The following is an 18,921-nucleotide window of genomic DNA, read 5'->3' as shown; positions in this document are numbered from 1 at the left end:
ATGCCTGAAAAAAAACTTTAGTCCACTGCACAAATTAACATATGAAGTTCAAACACCCGCAGATAGAGATTACTCGGAGTACATTACAGTGAGAAACATGTTGGGATGTAAATCCAGCTCAAACGTTTACCATCCTTAAAGAGCCATTGCCTCTTGGGGTTTTGTTTTGTTTATACTTGGTGGGAAGCTGGGTGTCTCCAGAGCTGAATCGGTTAAATTTCAGTTCTGGGACCCCCTGCTTCCCAAGATGCATACCTTGAAAAAGTGCTGCCAGTAGCAGTCCTGGTTGAGCACCCAATCTGGCTGTTTAAAGGTCCTGTGTTGTCCAGGTCAATATGAAGCTATGAAATTCGTCCTCGCAGTTTGCTATTGGCTCGTGTGACATGGTACCTTTAAACATCCGTAAACACCCGGGCACCTTCTGATCTCAAAAATCTTCTCACCTAGGGGAGGGGGTGGGGGGCATTTTAGTTTAAAAAATGTTTAAAGGAGCAATCCAAGTTGTTTTGTTCCAGCAAGCACAAAAGATAAAAAATGGGAAGACCAAAAATAAAGTGTTTATTGGAACTTAGCAAACATGATGAATAGTACCGAAGCTGACACTGAGTCGTTATTAACTCCTTCAACCTACTAACAATGATAAAGATACTGTATAATAAGACAAACTCTGCACTACACAGAACCAAAATGAACTAAATGGCAGTGATGTGCGTATAAGGTCAAGACTAGGTACTTAATACCTTAAAAAAAAAAAGTATTTCAAAATAAACAAGCCTATTCTGGTATTATTTATATACATCAGCGGTGGCCAACTGCAGTCTTCAAAGGCCACAAAGAGGCCAGGTATTAGGGATAATCCTGCTTCAGCACAGGTGGCTCAATCAGTGACTCAGTCATTGACTGATTGAGCCACCTGTGCTGAAGCAAGGATATCCTCAAAACCTGACCTGTTGATGGTGCTTGAGGACTGGAGTTGGCTACCCCTGGTATACTGTACATCAAAGGCTCTGGTAAACTGCATACAGAAAAAATATATGATCATATCTGGTTGCTGCATATAAACCACACACATTTGTCTTGTCTCTCCATCAGGAAAGCCCTGTTTTATATCCAGAACCTCCTCAGCCCCTTTTCATAGACATATTTCAAATTCATGCTTTTCCCAGTCATGTTTCCATCAAATGGAGAAAAACATATTTGCCAAAGACCTATTATTCGCCAGCAAAGAAGGGTGGGTCGCCGTGTTGGTCCTTTCTTCCATATAGTAACAAAGGAGGGAGAGGGAGTAGGGGATATAATACCTTTTATTGGACCAACAAATAGTTGAAATATTACAAGCTTTCGAACCTCTTAGGGTCCTTCATCGGGAACTGTGATGAAGGAACCAGAGAGGTTCGAAATCTAACATTTCAACTACTTGTTAGTTCAATAAAAGGTATCATACCCCCTACTCCCTCTCGTTCCTTTACTACTACCTTCTTTGCCAGCAAAGCATTATGTAGGTGTGAATACATATATAAATATATATATATTGATTGATTGATTGACAGATAAAAGACTGCGCCTAAAAATCTGGTGTTGAATAATCATTAATTAGAGATAATATATAAAAATAACACCCTAAGTGGATAAGTATAATATTATAAATAAAAAATATATATAACAACAAAGAGATGAAATAAAGTGTAACCTAATATAAAAATTTTAAATATATAATATATAAACAATGTCTAACTAGTGATGTAATTTGTGATCAAATAATACATTCTATGAGCCTATATAAAAGACTATATAGTTAAATTAGAGGGAAAACCTGATATGGAGGTGAAACAGATATAAATATATAAATTGTGCATAAATATATTAAATGCAATCAAACCAATATCAAGTCCAAACACCAGTAAAGGTGGAAGTCCACTGTAAAATGTTCCCAAAAATGAAAATGTTTGTAGATGATTCTTAATGCTGGATCCAGGCAGCCGTCTTTATGGAGCCAACGACTTTCCAATGATCTGTAGAAAAAAAGAAAAAAGCGCCCGATCCTAGTGCAATAAGTTCAAAATAGACATTTAATATTCCCAAATATCTAACAAATAAAAACTCACAAACAACAGATATTAGAGAGCGTGTTATGAGATAATACTCATGCACCAGTGGCTGGATACTGGGCTCCTCCGATCTTATGCCCCGTGATGGCGTCAGTTCCACACTCCTCTGAGCTTCCGTCCAGCAGGAACTCAGGGAGCTATGCAGCCGCTATTGTCGTCCCTCATGAACAGTGCACGAGGATGAATAGTTCCGGGCAAGGCAGGAAGAGGCAATGGAGTCACATGAATGGAGCTATCAGCGAGCTAGAGTCCAGTACTGGGTAACAGGTGAATGCGCTCACACTAGCAGCACAGTGCACACCCTACGCGTTTCTTCACGTCAAGTGATTTCATCCGGGGATGAATATTAGGTGCTAGTCATAGGTATATATACCCACATAATACAATTAATTAAAATATAAGCCAATTAAGCACATGTCATAACTACCTATACTGATTACCTGTGGTATAATGATATCACTATCAATGCTATTGTAATACATATACTAATTACAATTGTATACTGTATACCAAATAAAATATATAAAATTATATACAAATTAAAAAAACAATAATATACACATAATTATATAGAATCATACTGCTATCCACCAAACCCAATATGTATTTATCAATCTGGGAAGAAGTACATACTCTGTGAATCAGTATCGAATGTGAATAACTGCATATATATGCTGCATATCTATAAATAAAATCAACCAATAGTTATCTATGTGCAAATATTGGATTCATTTTGTAAATAAGAGGACATGATAAATGAATGGCTGTATGGAACCAAGGATACAACATACTCCTAACAATAAAAATCAAATTATATATATATAAAAAATTTAAATTAAATTAATTTAAATAAAAAATAATAATATAAATCTAAATTAACATGTGTAGTTTGTCTCTGTATAAGCATACAACCATTCAGGGCTATTATCAAAAGAGAAATATAAAACCTTTTAGATGTAAATCATATATATATATATATATTAAATAACGTGATCCATCCCATATTATAAATGTATAATGAAACATATTCTGTAATTAAAAAATAAAACAAATGAATATTAGCATAAAATATACCTAATCTAATTATTTATCTAATATATCTAATAGATCATCTAAACATACATGTATCTAACTGTCCAATTGGTACCGTAAACATGTAAAATATCTATTTAAATATATTAATATACATGTTTAGAAAAATATCCAACATGACTAATAAATTACCAACAAATATTCTCATAAATAAAACATAAGTAGTCTCAAGATTACATAAATATCATGTTATATATTGTGATAGTGAGGTGAAACTATAAAAGATGAATATATTACATCTATATAAAGATAACTAAATATACCACCACTGCGAATACCTCACAGTGGTATCAATCTAATGATATATATTATATATATAGTTACATCAATAGTTGATATTGACATATTGTATCTTATCTTTCGCAGCAAAGAAAGAAGGAATGAACAGACCCGAGCTTGTATCCTAGATCACTAGCATCGCAAACATGTCAAGACTGTACTATACAGCCCATTAAGTGTTGATTATATATGTGTATACCTAACGTGAATACCAATAACCTATTAGTGTGATTAAATACAGTGTATATTTACAATATGAATAAATATATTGAAATAAATTGTGTTAATGTGTTATAAATATATATAACAAAATACCCATGTGTAATAGTGAATGAATAACTCACTAATAGATTATTATTTTATAATATGTATAATTAAATATATAAAAAAATATAATATGTATATTAACTCTAAATTATATGTGCTGTGTTGATCAATATATATGAAATAATATGTGAAAAAGAGAAAAATCCCATGAGACAAAATATAAAGGGAACATGTCAAGCATGTTCAACCCAGACCTTTATTTGTCGTCATCATAGAGGGGAAAGAATGAAGCATAACCAAAATTAAACCACAGTACTGATGTCAATACTATCGTTTAAGCCACCTGGATTCAATGTATTAAGAGTGTAGATCCAGTATGTTTCTCGTAGATTTAAAAGTTTGTCTATCACCACTTAGTAGAGTAGATTTAATAGCTTCTATGCCCATTACCACTAATGTGGCTGGATCTTGATTATGCATAGACTTATAGTGGCGAGATAAGCTATGTGTTTGTAATCCGTGTATAATATTTCTACGATGTTCCAAGAACCGTGTGCTAAGAGATCACGCTGTCCTACCAATATATATGGATACCACACGGACACATAATGACATAAACCACGAAAGTGGACAAGCAATCTATATGTCCCTTTACTAGATGCACAGACCCATTTGAAAATGATGAAATAGAATTAGTGGTTTTTAGATGTTTGACACATCTGGAGATTACTTATGTTTTATTTATAAGAATAGTTGTTGGTAATTTATTAGTCATGTTGGATATTTTTCTAAACATGTATATTAATATATTTAAATAGATATTTTACATGTTTACGGTACCAATTGGACAGTTACTGTAGATACATGTATGTTTAGATGATCTATTCCTTTCCTAGGTTTATATATTAGATAAATAATTTAGATAAGGTATATTTTATGCTAATATTCATTTGTTTTATTTTTTAATTACAGAATATGTTTCATTATACATTTATAATATGGGATGGATCACGTCATTTAATATATATATATATATATATATATATATATATATATATATATATATATATATGATTTACATCTAAAAGGTTTATATTTCTCTTTTGATAATAGCCCTGAATGGTTGTATGGTTATACAGAGACAAACTACACATGTTAATTTAGATTTATATTATTATTTTTTATTTTTTTTATATATATATATATATATCTATATATATATAATTTGATTTTTATTGTTAGGAGTATGTTGTTTCCTTGGTTCCATACAGCCATTCATTTATCATGTCCTCTTATTTACAAAATTAATTCAATATTTGCACATAGATAACTATTGGTTGATTTTATTTATAGATATGCAGCATGTATATGCAGTTATTCACATTCAATACTGATTCACAGAGTATGTACTTCTTCCCAGATTTATAAATACATATTGGGTTTGGTGGATAGCAGTATGATTCTATATATTTATGTGTATATTATTGTTTTTTTTAATTTGTATATCATTTTATATATTTTATTTGGTATATACAATTGTAATTAGTATATGTATTACAATAGCATTGATAGTGGTATCATTATACCACAGGTAATCAGTATAGGTAGTTATGACACATGTGCTTAATTGGCTTATATTTTAATTAATTGTATTATGTGTGTATATATACCTATGACTAGCACCTAATATTCATCTCCTGATGAAATCAATTGACGTGAAGAAACGCGTAGGGTGTGCACTGTGCTGCTAGTGTGAGCGCATTCACCTGTTACCCAGTACTGGACTCTAGCTCGCTGATAGCTCCATTCATGTGACTCCATTGCCTCTTCCTGCCTTGCCCCGAACTATTCATCCTCGTGCACTGTTCATGAGGGACGACAATAGCGGCTGCATAGCTCCCTGAGTTCCTGCTGGATGGAAGCTCAGAGGAGTGTGGAACTGACGCCATCATGAGGCATATGATCGGAGGAGCCCAGTATCCAGCCACTGGTGCATGAGTATTATCTCATAACACGTTCTCTAATATCTGTTGTTTGTGACTTTTTATTTGTTAGATTTTTGGGAATATTAAATGTCTATTTTGAACTTATTGCACTAGGATCGGGCGCTTTCTTCTTTATATATATATATATATATATATATATATATATATATATATATATATATATATACACACACACACACACACACACACACACACGTATCTATGTACATATATTTACACACAGCATTAGCTAGTGATCTGTTAAATCTTCACATGCTGATCATTTTTCGCTGAAGTGGAGAATCCCCTCTATGCAAGAATAATATTGAAATATACACCAGACCATGGTCATTTCAATTGAGCTCAGGTTTTCTTACACAGATACCAGTGAATTCTAGTTCAGTCTACAAATGCTATGGACAAAAGATACATTGAGATACCTTTTTTCCAAGTATGTCCTGGGAAGGCACAGGGGATACCATTTTATTTGTACGATCCTCATGACCACACAGAGTGCAGAGCAGTCCAGGTGAGAACTGAACCCACAATCATGTGCATTCAAGATACTTGAATTCACACAATACAGCTTCACACACTTAAGAATAATCAGCTCAGGACACAGCTTGTTGCAAAATAAAGATGAGGAAGGTACTCCATGGATGTCACGCTGGGAGTTGCAAATCCATTACTAAGTTAGCCAGAAAACCATAATGGAAGCACCGTTCTCTATCTTACCAATACATCACTGAAACGTCCAAAAGACCATCATAACCACACCCAAGATTATGAGAGCCAATATTACCATATGATGGCCAGCATTTTCCAAAGTAAAATATTATAAAGCATTATAGAAAACGTTAGATCCGCAAGTTACTACAAAGTAAAAAAAAAACATTCTTCACATGAGATAAAAGAGATGAAAAAACTTGAATGTTTACTACTAAAGAAGTCTGTAAAGGGGTTAGTGAGAAGGCCAAAGACCGTGTTTAGTGTCTTTCGCTCTGCAGAGAGAGGTTTAATGAGCATTGTGAGCTGATGTGTAGACAGAAAAACCGCAATGAGTGCCTTGCTTTCTGCTCCTCATGAGGTACAGTACTTCATAAGCTCATTAAACACCAACTATAGCCACCACTGCATTATCAAATGAATTTTACAGTGATTACCAACATTCATTTCATCTTAGAAAATATATACACTTAGGGGGTTATTTATTAAACTGGGATATTGCCGATTGGGTTTTCTGTGCAAGGTGCCCTGATGTGCAGGATCACAGTTTTATTAATAATCCCCTAAATGTCCTATAAATATGTTTTGCGTTTAAATTAATTTGACTACAACAGTTTTAGTCTAAAATATAGAGATACCTGTGTGAATGTCATTTTATTATATCATATTTGAGTGTAATCATATCTGAGGTTATTAAATAATGTTTGAGCCAATGTAAACTATGCTAAGTAAGACAATCTGGCTATGTTTGAGCTACAAATATTATAATGATATCTGACAGGAGTGCTCAACAAATATAATTAGAAATATTTTTAATAATTGTATTTAATACAGTTGAAAATGGTCTTACCAGGGCTCACAAATTAATTACATCAAAGAACATCAGTTATATGACTCAGGAAAATCAAAGCATGATTTAACAATGACATGTTCTATGACATTCCGTTTATGGGGCTGATAGTTACATATCGTACAGATAGGAACCCTGACATTGAAGAAGGTAAACCCCATTTCAAATCTCAGTGTCTGTTCTCCTTGTGACATTGGATACCTCATTCTATCTCCCTGTGCCTCAGACACCAAAATTTCAATTGTAAGCTGTGTACACGGTCAGAGTTGTAAAACAAACAAAAAAATGATTATTTAGCATATAAAGAAAGCGATATGTCCCTGAATGAGTGAATGCGAGAGGTAAAGATGTGGCTAGGTGTATGAAAACTGCAGACAAAAGAATTAAGAAAAAAAATGTAAGTCCTGTAGAGTTAAACTGTGGCTGTTGTCCCCTGTAATATGTATCGTATCACTTAATGTTCATTTAAAGATGCAGTATTTATTTAATGGCTTTTGCCTTTCGTTCACTCAAAAATAATCAATGGTCTCTAATCTAAACAGATATTTTTTCAACTCACTACTGGATTTAAGAAAGGAGATATGTTGGCCAGTATACACTCAAAGTCCATCAAGAATATTAAACTGGAGATAAGATAGCTAGGACATTTAATCTCCGACAACATTTCTGTACACATTATATATATAGCCATGCCATGTCTGGCTACTATTCTACCCTATCCTGACATGTCAGGTCTGGTAACAGCAGGCAGTGATACGACAATCACGGGTTTTCCACACTCAGGCAGTACCCTTGAGGACAGGGGAGGAGGTGGGTTCAGGTCTGTATTCTACCCAATCCTGGGTTCAGACCTGGTACACACCCCCTACTGTACTCAAGGGGTTGCATCTCCTAATTGTTAGTTGGTCTCTACCATTAGAGAGACAAGGTATCACACAAGGCTGCTGTGTACTGGCAGGCCCAGGTTCTCTTCCCTTCGGGGGAAAGTGATTACCTACTCCCCTGGTTCTGCTAGAGGATCAGGGAAGAGCTAGGACTGCTGCAGGGGCCCTTGACCCATAGTGCAGGTCCAGGGAACATCTGAAATTTGAGAGACCAGAGCTGTGACTGCATTGGGCAGAAGTGCCTAGAGACTGTGCTGGGAGCAGAAGAATAAACCAGTTCCTGTTATATATACCTCCTGCTTGGTGTGCAATCTTTCCGGGGGGAGAGGAGTGTGTAATCTTTCCGGGGGGAGAGGAGTCTGTTCTACTGTGGGAGATTACCTTCATACATCTGGAAGCTACAGCAGATGGAGGCGCTGCGTACCATGGAGTAAATGTCGGGTATGTACCCCAGAAGCCTGTTCTGTAGTCCCCACAAACACCGGCGGACACCTCAGCCTCTTGTGAGCCAACAGGTAGCATGCACCATACACCCTGTAACAGGGGAATCTCCCATAGGGTTGGGGAAACACCGTTACATATATATATATATACAGTGGTTGACAAATCACCAAAAAATCTACTCGCCACACAAAAAAATCTACTCGCCACCTAGTACCAAACGTGTGCTGCTTGGGCCAATATTTACTCGCCCGGGGGTTAAATCCACTCGCCCGGGGCGAGCAAATGTATAGGTTTGTCGAACACTGTATATACATATATATATATTTATTATCACAAGAATATATAAATGTATATATTTTACACACAAATGTAAACAAAAGGTGTGTATATATGAAAAAACCCACAAACATCTACGTCATTTTTTAAATACAGTACATAAATAGTATATAGTTCAGGCTTTCTTTCAAAGTGTGTGACTAGTATGTTCAAAAAATTTTAAATGCAAAAATAGTATTTTTTTAAAGTGTGTTTTGAGAAATCAGTGCGCTACATCTTCAAACTGCATTATCACAGCTACCACTGGGCCACTCCTTCTCCTCCTGTAAGCACCGCTAACTTCACTTCATTAGCCCTCTATGATGCTAAAGTGTGGAGCAATATAACAAACCTAATGTTTGTGAGCAGGAGGTCGGGCTTACGGAGGTCCGGTATCCATGTTAACAGAAGACATCAGGCAGAATTCCTCAACTGTCAAAGTACATACCAAATTGCTGACCTTCTTGACAGTGAAAATATAGTATTACACCTAATAAAACAACGATGAACAAAAATCTTAGACACATTGTAGATGCTCAGAGAAATTTAGAGATTTGTTAATATCGTTTATTGCAAAATTGGTCTGTAATACGGTGACATTATTGCAATATATTTTCTTTCGTTTTTATGTGACACAATTAATTGTCTGGGTCCATTAGAAGATCATGAGACTTAGATTTCCAAATGTCACCATACTCTCTCCTTATACAGTAAATGCACACCATGCATCTCAAATTGTCACCAGTTTTCTATTTCATTAAAACCAAGTGAAGAAAATCAATACCATAATAATGTAAGTTCTACAATCAGTCTGGCTTCTTACCACTTCCCATTACAAGCTTACAATATGTATTCTCCAATGTTTTTAAAATGATATAGCACGGTCCTGTTACTCTGCCCTTGTGGTTTAGGCGAGATTGGAAACGGTGAGCATTTTATGATAGCCTGTCGGTTGTACTAAAATGATGATCACTTGTCACAATTCAGTCTGAGCTGTGGGTCTCTGCTGATATACTGTACGGTCTGTGCTAGTCCTTTTTTTTTTTAATGGCTTATTACTTCTGAACACATGTCAAGGTTGTGTTTACATGTCCATATTTAGCTAGAAATGAATTGGTTTCTCAGGCTAAATTTGCATATAAGCACATAAGAATATTCATTAGTAAAAACTCTGTCGTGGGAATGTAATATGTCGCAAGCAAATGGGTGCAAAAAAAAATGAGTATTAAAGTAACGACATATAATGTTCAAAAACGTTAGTTCGAAAAATAAGCTTTTATAAAAGAATAAATAAAGTAAGGTAGAAATAATGCCTTTAATGGCTAACTGACGTGTATATATATATATATATATATATATATATATATATATATATATATAAATATCAAGGTTGAAACATGTCTGTGAGTGGGTTTAATGGCTTTGCATCTCATCCCAGCCTCTGTCTAAAAGCTGTGTTTAAAACAGCATGCATTGGCTTGAGGATTGGCTTGTGTAATACGAGCTTGAGACAAAAGGTGGCACGGAGTGCTCATTTGCATGTCATTTCCCAGAATCCCTTGCTGCAGTGGAAGCGCTGTATGCTGGGTGACAATGGGGAAAGACAGGGTTGCAGACCTGCCAAAGACATGCAAATGAACATACAGTAATATTTACAGTTGCTATATAAAGTGTTGATCGTCAGGACTGATCCCAGGCTGCAATAGAAGCCAACATAGTGTGTGTGTGTGTGTGTGTGTGTGTGTGTATACACACACCTCAAACAGGTATTGGCATAGATGCATCACAAGAATAAAATAAATGTATACCTTACCCATCCATGGATCTTTTTTTTTTTTTTTTTTCAAAATATTTTTATGAGGCATTGATACAACAGGTGATATTCAGATACATTTCACAGCCTAATACGTAAACATTTTAACCTTTTTTTTGGGGGAAAAAGAAAGACAACCTTGATTGTCATTGAAGAGGAAGTCTTCGTAGAAGGAGGACAGAGGGGCGGGGGGGGTGGGGGTGTGCACAGCCTGGGGGCCACATTCCAGAGTCTGTCAGTGTCGGGGGGCAGGCGCGAGGGCTTGGGGTCTGAGTTTGATCTCTAGGGAGGTGTCTACGTGGGTCCCTCATCTCGTGAGTAGTATCCAGGGCTCCCATATCTTATAGAATGCGAAGAGCTTTTGTCTGAGCATTGCTGTCAGCTTCTCCATTAGCATCACTTCACTGATCCTTTTTTTAATAGACCTTTTGGATGGGGTGGTTTGTTTCTTCCAGGAAGCCGCTATCTCACATCTAGCCGCAGTGAGGATAAAGGAGATTAATTTCCTAGTTGGACGTCCAATTCCGGGTATTGGCCTTGCAAGTAGGAAGGTCAGCGGTTCATCCATGGATCTTTTTTAAAGTGAAGTTTTCCGTGGAAGTTGCCTATACCCATCCGTGGGTGAATAGGCAGAAAGTAAAGTAAAGTAATACCTTATCCAAACCCAAAATCCAGGCAATGAACAAGGCAGCATATTGCAGGTGTGTAACAAAAAAATATTTATCCCTGGATAAATCAACGTTTCGGTCCCCACAATGGGACCTTCATCAGTGCAGTGCTTAATACAGTTATCTATACACAAACCTAATTACAGGAGTCACAGTGAGGTGAGGAGGGAGAGAGGGGGGAGGGTGAGAGGGATTTTCTTTTTTAGTTTTTTTTCCCCTGACTTTTCACATTATTGATTGATTGATTTGATATTAAATAAAAAGAAAAAAAGGGCGCAAGACCCATAGTGCAGTATGTCAAATTTAATGCTAAAAGATAACTGTTAAAAACACTTACAAAAGTAAGTTGATAAGAGGCACATCTGTGTTGATTGATCCGTGGTGTGAGCATACACCGGAATAGCCGTAGTGTCCCCATCTCCTGCCCGGAGGAAGCTTCAGTCCCAGACACCCTCCCCTGGTGTTCGGCGTTGCTCCGCTTCCGCGTTCTGTGCCCGTATCCATTCACCCTCCACAATCGAGAGGCTTTGGAGCCACATCTGGCATCAGCCCCCTCCGACGGCGGATTCTTGCGAGAGAGGGAGAGGCAGAGCAGTTGCTGGGAGTGGAGCCGAAGTTGCGAGCGGGAGAGGTCTGGAGGCTTTCTTAACAACTCCCCAGCAGGCGGAGGTCTTTCCCAACACCCAGCAGGTCTGGGTAGGAGAAGGAGAGGACATTCCTGCGGTACATCCGAAGCGGAGGAGAAGCCATCCACTAATCATTCTTAATGCGCTTGACCTACTTGCAGCTTGTAAGTAGGATTCTTATAGTTGCCGGACGCAGTACAAGTGGATGTCTAGTTTTTAATTTATCTTTTGCTTAGATTTTTGTCTTTTTAATAAATAGTTTTTTTTGTCCATTTTTAGTGCTTGCTCAATCACTAATTTTTTTCATTTTCATTTATTTTGTCTATATTAATATTTTTTTAGGTGCATTTTCCCCAAACATTATCACACTATGTTGTTTCATTTATCTCTTTCCATGTGCTGAGCAACGGCTGATCCCAGTTTTCTACATCCATGGAACTTTTTTTTGGACAATTTCAGCATCCTGTCACTTTATCACGGTTGTATTTGTGCACATTCACTTTTGGATTAATTTATATGTTAATCGTCATATTTATATTACAATTATTTTATATAGTTGTAAGGGCGACCCTATCATCTGTTTTTGCCTGTTTGTAATATCACTCACTTTGGGTAGTTAGTGATTTTTAGTTGGCAGCCCTAATATTATTTATCAGTTTATATTATTATTAGAGTGTTAACTATTGATATATATCAATTTTATTTAGAATAGCGCTACACAGCTCGCACTTTTTTTTTGTCCCTCATCATGGTGCCGCAACGTCACATGGCGTCATGTTGCCATGACAATGGGACGTCATGACCTATGACAACGAGACGCCCAATGACGTCCCATTGTCATGGCAATGTGACACCATTAGACATCTCTGCGCCATGATGAGGCACCGTGCAGGAAGAGATGGCGAAGGACAAGGTAAGAGGTCCCGCACCACATGTCCTGCACTGAGCCCCGCAATATTCCCAGCCGGTCCTGCCCATCATTAAAACAGTTACATTTCTGTCGTATTCTGTAAAGGCAGAGGCCGGTAGTGTGCTCATTACTTAAGTAATAATCCCCGAAGAACAGGGCATTACAGGCCAATAATGCCCTGGCTGGAAGTGTTGAAGGCCCGAAGCGAAGCCGAGGGACTTTAACCCAGCCAGGGCAATATTGGCCAGTAATGCCCTGTTCTGAGGAAATTATAACTATTATAGGCTAAATGTAGGCTTATTTTTAAAAAAAATTAAAAAATTTCATAAAAAAGATACATTTTTTCTAGTCATATTGATATTTTGCTTTTACTGCAAGTTTATTAAAAGGAAATTGTACATACACGCAGACCTCTATATACACACACACACTGCAACCCCCACTCTATATACACACTCTGCAGTCCCCCCTACACACTGTGCAGACCCCCTCCTCTACACCCACAAAACACACTGCAGCCCTCCTCCACCCTCTACACTCACAAAAACACACAGCCCCCCCCCTATACACCCACAAACACACAAAACACAGAAACACACTGCAGGGGTCTTATTCAACGCACTACCTTTAAAAACTCAAAAAGCACAGTGAAAATAAAAGCAAAGACTGTGAACCACTGTGGGTCAAAGAAGATGTCAGCCGTGACAGCCTTCCTTTCCACCCCAGCAACTCCACATTTTAGTACCGTTTCTCCTAGCAGTCAACTTAAAAGACTCTAAAAAAGTTGAGACTCCGTAGGGAAGCAGGAAATGGGGAATTGATTTCCATTTAAAAAATAAAGCGAGGATCCAGGTCAACATTTGACCACATAACACGCCTAAATGTGCAATGACTGAATAGAAAGAAGAAGATTCTACAGTCAGGAGAAAAAGAATACTTTTCTTTTATCACAAATTTGACATAAGTAAACCTACCTGAGAGCTTTGTAAGAGAATGTATGCATTATACACTGGCGACACACTTTATTCGAGCTTGGCTAGTCCCACGAATTCGGGTATACCCGGGTGTATTGAGGTTTGTGACTGTTTTCTGCCCGAGTACATTGAGTTTTTTTCCAAGCAGGGATTGAAGCATTTTATTCCCGCTGGCTGCAATACTGCACAGTATATATATATAAACTGCATTACAATTCATGAATTTATGCCATCTGGTAGACACGCGAAGCATTGCAGCCTATTAAATCCTAATCATTATCATTTAACAGATCAGCCGCCCATCAGCCAGGCATGAACCCAGGCTGGGAAGGCAAATGCAACGGGGCTTGTCAGAGGTTAGGAGTGGCGCATTCCAGGTATCTGCCAGGTACATACCGGGTATTTGCTCGAATAAAGTGTGTCGGTGCAGTAGATGTTGCTTGTGGCTTTTTTTTTTAATCACATGGAAGTCTATGTATAGGTATATTAAATCTTTTACATTCTGTAGAACTTGCTTTCAAGCAGATACTACAGTATAAAGGTTTTGGGCTATTTTCCTATTTTCATGTTTTCCCAAATCAACCATGTTTATTGTTTCAATCTTAACACCCACAGAAGTAGAACAGAAAAAAAATAATAATTTGAGATTATACTGAATACCAAGGTGATCTTTCTCAAAAATCTGTATTCATTCACAGCTTTAATAAGACTTCAATAAGTAACCTGGTTTAGAACATGGCAGCCAGGAACTGAGCCAATATCAGAATTCATGGTAAACATAACCCCATCTCGTGGGGAATGCCAGTTTGTGCCATTACTACTGTATGCCTAACTGAGGTACTAGGCTGAATCGGCACTATAGTCACTAAGCTATTTATGCATAACAGTGTCTGTGCGACAGTGGTAATAATGCAGGGTGAAAGAGCAATGACTAATTCAGCATTTCATCTTGCACAGTTCCCCGGGACATCATTTGGAGACCTTGGGAATCAGATTTTTGTAGCAAGAAATGAATAATGGCAGTGCACTCTACTTCCTAGCTGGATGTCATTTAGCAGAGCCAGTCTTAAGGCTAGATCCACCAAAGTATACAAAATCATAGCAAATATCGTAATGTTAGCTAAAACAGGAACAGACGTTATTTTACCGGAGTTAACACTTGTATTAGGCAACAGGCCCCATGTAGGGGCCACAGCCTCACATGACACACCATTCTGACACACCATTCAATGGCCAGAGAGGACGAGTCCGGAGAGGTGGCAGATAGGAAGAAAAGATGAAGAATTTGAAGATATATTAATTGGGGATTAATCAAGGCTACTATCATGTTTGCGACCAGGTCTTCGAGGGACATGGATGCCGAAGGATTACAGTACGCCAAAAGGCTCTGGATTTGGCCTCGAATTTAATTTTTCGCATCACAGTTTGTTTCTCCGTTTTTTTTTTTAGTTCATCAGTTGGATAAAAATTTTTTTTACGATTGTAACTTTTGGGCGCTTCGGCAGTTTGGATTACTACAGAGGATTGGTTCCAGGGGGTTATTGATCCTGAAGGCTGCAGAGTAGCGCAACATGGATGAGGTAGGAGGTTTTATTTTATTATAACCCCTTTGGGTACCAATGAGACAGTCAAGAGTTTAGCCTAGTGGTATGAATATATTAACCACTTTGTGGCACTTGGAGGCCAGCAAGACATGGGAACAGAGTCAGGTATGGCTTAAATCAGGGGTGTGCAACGTTTTGACCCTGCGCCCCCCACCTGCTCATGCCCCCCCTCTCCTGCTCGGCGGGTTACCATGGCGACGCATCACCGAAGACCAGGTAAAGGAAGCTGCAGAGGCCTTGCGCGATCCCCCGGCATTTAAATGCCTTGGGGGAGAGCGCAGGACCTCTGTAGCCACCTCGTCCCCCCTGAAAAATCTCCCACCCCCCTTGGGAGCTTACCCCCCACTTTGCACACCCCTGGCTTAAATAAAATTATTCCTGGCGTTATTCTTAACTAGGTTTAAAGCAGCAATCCATGCTGCGATTTGTTTTGCTATTTCTTTTTAAATGGCATTGAAGCAGGGGGTTTCCGGAGCTGAACCCTGCTAGTTTCAGCTCCGGGACCCCCTGTTTTTCAAGATAACTCTGAAGTAGGTGCCGGTAGCTGCTCTCCTCAGCTACCAGGGATCACGTAATGGCCGCTGTTCAAAGCTCCCGTGCCCTGTGGGCCAATAGGAAGCCGTAATGTCATTGGTGCGCAGACATTGGTGCGCGTAATGTCAGCAGGAGCTTTAAACTTTAAAGCCCAACTAGCCGAACAGAGCGGCTACCATCACCTACCAAGGAGGTAAGTATCTCCAGAAGCAGGGGGTCCCCAGAGGAGACCCCCTGCTTCAATACTATATAAAAAAAAATCGTCAGCAAGGTTTGTTCCTTTAATGAATATTGTATGCATACCATGTAGGCGTATTTTCCTATCATTTAAACGGACGTCCGTTAGAAATAACGCTCTGCTTTTTACGGGAGTAAAACCGGGTTAACGTTATGTTATTTGCTTTAGTGAATACAGCGTTAATAAATAGGATAACAGAGATTAGTGCATCAGTTGTGAAGATAATCTTACTGGGACATACATTGCAACTGCTATAGACTAGACCTATTAAAAGCATTAGACCTCACTGTATAGAATATTTTACTGCTCACTTTTATGTTGACTATACATACGAGAACAGAAGTTAGAAAATGTTTCTGGTTGGTTGTCTGTCATGAATATGGATATTTCCGGAGTGGGGTTATTTGTAGGATTTTAAGAAATGTAGTATTACTCTTCAGGAAACACATTAACGGACAAACAGATACAGCCTTATTGCAATCGAGGGCGAAGAAATTCTGTCACTTTATATAAACATGGCCAAATGATATACCATCATTATTCAAATGATATAGAAAATATCATCAATTTGACTGAAAAATGTAGAGCTTGCATCTTAAATTCAAGAATTCTTGCTCAATGTGCTGTCATTTTTTTTTTAAGAATATACTTACCCTTAGTGATATTGGTTCATCACTTAAAAGTGTTACGAATATAACCGGGTTACCTGAAAAAACGATGGGGAATTTGCCCTGTGGTAGGTGTTTGCCATGCAAAATGCTTCATCGGGATAGGAAGCATTTTGCTTCGAGTGGTTCACATGAGGTGTTCCCCATTGCTCACTATGTAACCTGCAACGTAACACACATGATCTACCTCCTAGAATGGCCTTGTGGCCATATCTACTGTATATTGGGAGGACAAAGGGACAATTTAGGAGGAGGATTTTAGAAAGTGCAAGAAACATGAGGATAGGTTTTGACAAACAGTGTGTCACATCACTTTAAGACACAGCATGGACAAGATCTATACTTAAATGCTTGTTTTTACTATCTTGCTGTACGTGCATATCTCACCTTTGCTTGATACCAACTATATACTCCTAAATACTATACTAAGAGAGTTTTCGCACTTTCCTTTTTTGTATTCATTCTAGACCTGTGATGCTGACCCATTATCATTGAACAGCAGCAGACTAATTTTTCAAGGGAGGTGTTATATTCTCTTGTTTTGATCCCTTTTTATTTTACCTCACCACTTGAGTTGATTTACAGTAACTCCCTACTTGTTTGCACTTTTACACTTGTGAACATATTCAATATTTTAAGTTTCTGGCACACCAGAGGTTAATATGAATTGCAAGTTGTATCTTAAAAATACAAGGTATTGTTTTTATGGCAGGTTGGCCTTGGTCTGGTTTTCTGTGTTTGTCTAGAAGGGAGGTTATCAAGGGCCAATGACTGGTTTTAAAAGTGGGGGTGAAAGGTGGGCCAGCTAGGTAGCTATGTGTATTAACCCTTGTTAACACAAGTATATTAAAACTCATTAAAAATGGCATTAAGAGTTTAATTTAAAAATAAAAAAGGTAGTATTATCTAATACTACAGAACTGATTTATTGTTAAAAAAGCACACATGTAGGATATTGCTTCTATTGCTCCTTTAAAGGGTTATATATTAATTTGTTGTTTTTTGTCTCAAATAGTGATATATTGCATAACGTTGCATTTATTTTGCTCCTACATCGGTATGGTGCTTCATTATGTCCTGTGAAGATGGTCCTATGTACCTAGATTGTAAACTGAACAAGAACAATAACACAGGAATAGAACAGGTAAACTGTAGGTACAGTACAGACAGGAATACTGGCCAACAGGTGAACGTTCCCATGAATCCAGTCGGTGACTAACATTGGCAGAAGAGGTTTTGAAGAAGAAAATAAGAAATAAAACATTTGTCAGATAATTCTGAATAAGCCTTCATGGTGAGAATATACCTTGATACAGTGTGCAGATCCATGTGCGGTTTCTGTAATTGTTTGCTATAAAATGTAAGAACCCATGGACATTTTCTCATTAGAGAGAACCACTAGGTACTTTGCTGAGCCTGGGTTTTTGAAGTAGTATGTGTATAGTTGACCTCATAAAAACACAGATTTTGTTGTTGTTGTTCAATGTAAAAGTCGCTGCTGCATCTGTTAAAAAGATGCTCCAGTAGACAATACTGTATAAAGCTTATCATTTGTCTCTGTATATGCGTCACCTTTTTACCCAATAAAGAAAAACCCAGAAGCGGTGAGAAATCCTGCTCTACAATTAGGGCGCTGAGCTAATGAGTGAATTTAGAACCCTAGGGGTGCTGCTAGGCAGTAATTGAGTTTGAATGAACTGTGGGAGAAAAAGAACTCCCTTGTGGCTGCAATCGAAACCCCAGCAATGTAAAAAAAGAACCATTATTTAATGTATATTTAGTAAACTTGTTCTAAATAAGGCGAAGAAAAACTTAAAAACAATAAAAAATTAACAGAGTTTGGTGTGTGCTTCAAGATTGTGCAAAAGGCAAGCAATTACAGCCAAAATTGGCATACTAGTATCACACACTTTAATAAATTGGATATACCTTAATT

General features: G+C 37.7%; 1 protein-coding gene and 1 long non-coding RNA gene across 3 annotated transcripts in view; one reads left to right on the top strand and one right to left on the bottom strand.

Annotated features, from left to right (window-relative positions):
• The window catches only part of LOC142495190 (uncharacterized), a 66,788-nt gene extending 63,072 nt beyond the window's left edge, over window positions 1-3,716 (top strand). The window contains exon 3 of the long non-coding RNA XR_012801685.1: window positions 3,567-3,716. This is a non-coding gene — a long non-coding RNA (uncharacterized LOC142495190). The remainder of the gene's footprint in view (window positions 1-3,566) is intronic.
• Window positions 1-18,921, bottom strand: part of GRIP1 (glutamate receptor interacting protein 1) — an 894,479-nt gene that overhangs the window by 365,201 nt on the left and 510,357 nt on the right. The gene's annotated exons all lie outside the window — the stretch shown is intronic.

The sequence above is a fragment of the Ascaphus truei genome, chromosome 5, assembly GCF_040206685.1.
Source record: "Ascaphus truei isolate aAscTru1 chromosome 5, aAscTru1.hap1, whole genome shotgun sequence".
In the NCBI taxonomy this organism is placed as follows: Eukaryota; Metazoa; Chordata; class Amphibia; order Anura; family Ascaphidae; genus Ascaphus; species Ascaphus truei.
This window is presented reverse-complemented; position numbering and strand designations above follow the sequence as displayed.